Here is a 4299-nt window from a genome sequence, read left to right as displayed (position 1 = left end):
CTCCTTACGACTATCCTTACTACCCTCCCTCCGCGCCTATCTCTCGAGCTTATATTCGCGGCGTTCCTCGTCGTTCAAACCCTCTAAATCTACCTCCTTATTATCCTTACTAATACCGCTATCCCCTAGAGAGTTAGGTTTATCGATATCTTAGAAGAAATCGCCGAGAATAGAAGACTCGTATAGCACTTAAGAAGACATAGCTATAGTAGCAAGAACAATACCTCGAAATCGCTATACTATTAAATTTTTATAAACATGCTTTCTAAAGTACGCGTCCGGCAGACGCGAAGCACTAATGCCTAAAGAAGAGCGCGATTTATATACAAAACAAGGGATTCTAAAGGGAACAGGTACTTAACCTTTCTAGGCTTAGTATATAATAGATTACTTGCTAAATAGCCGCGAGGCACTTACCGATTAGCATTTGCCCGTATGTCTAGGCTTCCGCTAAGCTGAGCTAAGATGAGCTAAGCAGGGGCTAGGGGAGGGGTGCAGCGGCTAACGCAACGCAACCCCGAATATAGAGAGATCCGAAAGGCGCTAAACGTTAAAACTCAAATCTTCGGCTACATCGAAGCCGTCCCGACTAGGAACTTCTCGAGCTTAATATATCTCTCTTTCGATAGTATAGTAATATGCCGCTAAAATTTTATATATAGCTACGTATAGAGCACTATAATAAGAACTAAGTTAAGGTAATTAGAGTCCTATTTAGGGATAGGGTATATAGATCTATATATAGTATATATACTCTATAGAATACTATATACGTAGGGGTAGGAAATTTAGCTAGTATATATCCGTAAAAGGCCTTATTATTTATAATTATTAGTACTTATAGATATTAGAGCCGCTACTATCTACTAGGCTAGATAGATAGCTTTAGCCGCTATTACCGCCTATTAGTAGACTAGATATATATATCCTTAGAAGTATTATATTCTTATTACTAGAATTCGTATCCTATTACGCTAGGTCCGCTTTTATATATATAATCGTATATAAAATACGATAGATTATAATTAAAGAGAATACTATTATTAGAGGCTATATATAATTAGTATATAACTAGGCTAAGTGAAGCTAGGGTCTTAGTGCCTTAGGCAGGGCTTAGCGCTTAGCAATAGGCTAACTTACCTACCTTCCTCCCTCTCCTCCTAGCTCCTTATCGAATACTACCTATACCTACTACTACCCTATCTACCTACTAATATAACCCCTATTATATAGTATTCGATCTACCCTTTAAGGGCAGCAGCTAGATAGTCCTTATTTTAAGCTTTTAGCGGTATAGCTACGAAAACTATCGATTTAACTATATTACGCCCGAAGAACGGGACCTATACGTACTATTCTACTAAAAACAACCGTACTAATTATTAAGCAAGGCCTTCTATACGGCCTATTATACTAAGTTAAGTATATTAGACCGATACCTACTAATTCCGCTATATCCGTACTATAAGGGGCTATAATACATTATTAGTACTACCCCCTATTATAATAGCCGGCTTATTACGAAGCAATAACAATCGCGGCGCCGCTAGCAGCGCTAGCAACGACAACGCTAGTAGCACAGTGCCTACTAAAGTGCCTACTAAAGCACCTACTAAAGTGCCTCCTACTAAAGAGCCTACTAGAGGGCCTACTAAAGAACCTATAATCGAAGGAGATAACCCCTCGTTACGCGTTAACGATATTCTTAATAATATTGTTAATCGACGATATAGCTAACTAGCCTTTAGCCCCTAACTAGTAGGGAGACTTTAAGAAGCTACTTAAAACAGGCTTACTACCCTACGCTAAGAACAATAGCTAAAGGACAACCTCCTCGAAATTCGCCGCCTACGGGAAGCCCTAGCAACTAATACTAAGCCGATAGCAGGGCCTTCCTTACTATTAGTCTTAGTCTAGAAGAAGGATACTAAACTTAAGGACTATACCGTATTTAATAGCTCTAGTCGAAAGCAATATAATAACTATATTCGTAACTATAAGCTTAACTAGCGCAACGTACCGAGAGCGCTACTAGATAACTATTCCTTAGTTGTCTATGCTATATAGTATATTAACGGTAACCCTAAGCGTATATAGGATAACTATTTTAATTCCCTTTACGACTAGACCGCTGTTTAATAGCAAGACTATAAGACTATTATATTAAACACCCTTAGCAACCCTATATTGCGCTAGTAGCACGCCTAAGACTAATACCTACGTGCTAAACAAAAGGCCGACTAAACCTCTCGATCCTTCGAGGCCTACCTAAAGACCCTTAAGGACGACTTGCTACCTAAGACCGACTCTATCTAGATATCTAAGATACGACCTAAACTAAGATAGGGGCTAGTCCTTAAATTGGACCGCCGCCGTGTGTTTAAATAGGCTAATCTTATACGCATTTAATTTATAGTAGAAGTCGAGACTATAGAGCGTATAGTCTAGCTTTAGCAACGGTTAGAATCTAAGATACAACTAGCCGCTAATAACCGTAGCCGTAGTAGAAACCAAGGCTCCTACTAGAACAACAATGCTAACAATAGGAATAGTAATAACGACCGTAGAAGAGGCCGTAGCCGACGGCTATATAGAGGAGGCCGTAATAGGGGCCGTAGAAGGGGCTCGTATCCCTATAGTGCTAACCGCTCTACTAACAATAATAGTAGCTATAGCAATCTCCCTACTAGATTGAAATGCTTTAACTGTAATAGTACTAGCTATCTCCTAGGCTAATATAACAAACCTAAGGACTAGACCCGCATTAACCGTACTACCGCTAAGCACCGAAAGCACCTTTTAGCCGCTAATGCTACCCCTATCGGCCCTTCCTATTAGTCGAAAAAAGAATAAGCGCCGCACTAACTATTAGCCTTGTGCGGCGTAAAACTATCGATATTATACTAGCTATTATACGTACCTGTCTTATATAGGACACGTATAGAGCTAACTATAAGACTAAGGTTACGCTAGATCTAGGAAATTCAGTTAGTGCCCTTATTAGCTATCGCCTAGCTAAGTAATTAGACCTTCGACAATTAAATAGAGCTAACCTACTAACCCTTGCTTAGTTTAATAACGCTCGGTACTTAACCTATAGGGCCTACTATATTCCTATAGTTCTAAAGGACGACCTCGGAAATAAACGCCTACTAGACTTTACTACCTATACAGTAGATATAGACAGCCTTCTATCTAATATTGTTATTAGTAACCCTGTCCTTAAGTACTACGCCGTAGCTATAGACCTAGGCAGCTAATAGTAGCGATTTAGGATCGCTAGGAAAGAGGACATTAAATACATTAATGCTAGCGAGTGCCCTAACGATATTAGGGTCCTATTTATTAGCAACCTAATACTAGCCTCCGCCTTAGCCGATCCGACTACTAATCTTCTCGGTAGAGATAACGATAAACCTGTGCCCCCTAATAGCATAGACCCTAATTAACTCGCTCGTATCCTATAGCCTATTCGCGAGACCTATATTAACGTATTTAAACACTACCTAGCATCGACATTGCCTATATTTAAAGAGACGGACTATAAGATCGATATTATATAGGGCAAAGAGGTCCCCTTTAGGCCCCTCTACAATCTTAGTAAGCGAGAGCTTGCTATATTGCATAAGTACCTAGATAAGAACCTAGCTAATAGTCGAATTTAGTATAGCAATAGCCCTGCTAGTACACCTATCCTATTCGTACTAAAGAAGGATAGTAGCCTACGTTTGTGTATTAATTATAGAGGGCTTAATGCTATTACTATTAAAGACCGCTATCTACTTCCGCTTATTAATAAGACCCTCGATCGCCTTTCTAGCGCCTACTTCTATACTATATTAGACATTAAGGACGCCTATTACCGCATCTGTATTCGTAAGGGCGATAAATAGAAAACAGCCTTCCGTACCCGTTATAGCTATTTCGAGTACTTAGTTATGCTATTCGGGCTAGCTAATGCCCCTGCAATATTCTAGTCCTATATTAATCGGGCCCTTTTAGGCCTATTAGACTACCTCTATATAGTTTACCTAGATAACATCCTAGTTTACACCTATTTACCTAATATTATAGAACACTAGGCTATAGTACGTAAGGTACTCGACCGCCTACGGGCCTATAGCTTATACTACAAGCCCTCTAAATGTACCTTCGCTACTAAAGAGGTGCCCTTCCTTAGCTTCCTCGTATTAACTAATAGTGTAAAGGCTAACCCTAATCGGATTAAAACTATTACTAAATAGCTAATACCTACTAGCATTAAGGAGCTATAGTCGTTCCTTAGTTTCGCTAACTTCT

The sequence above is a fragment of the Pseudocercospora fijiensis genome, assembly GCF_000340215.1.
Source record: "Pseudocercospora fijiensis CIRAD86 unplaced genomic scaffold MYCFIscaffold_3, whole genome shotgun sequence".
In the NCBI taxonomy this organism is placed as follows: domain Eukaryota; kingdom Fungi; phylum Ascomycota; class Dothideomycetes; order Mycosphaerellales; family Mycosphaerellaceae; genus Pseudocercospora; species Pseudocercospora fijiensis.
Note: the sequence above shows the minus strand (reverse complement) of the source record.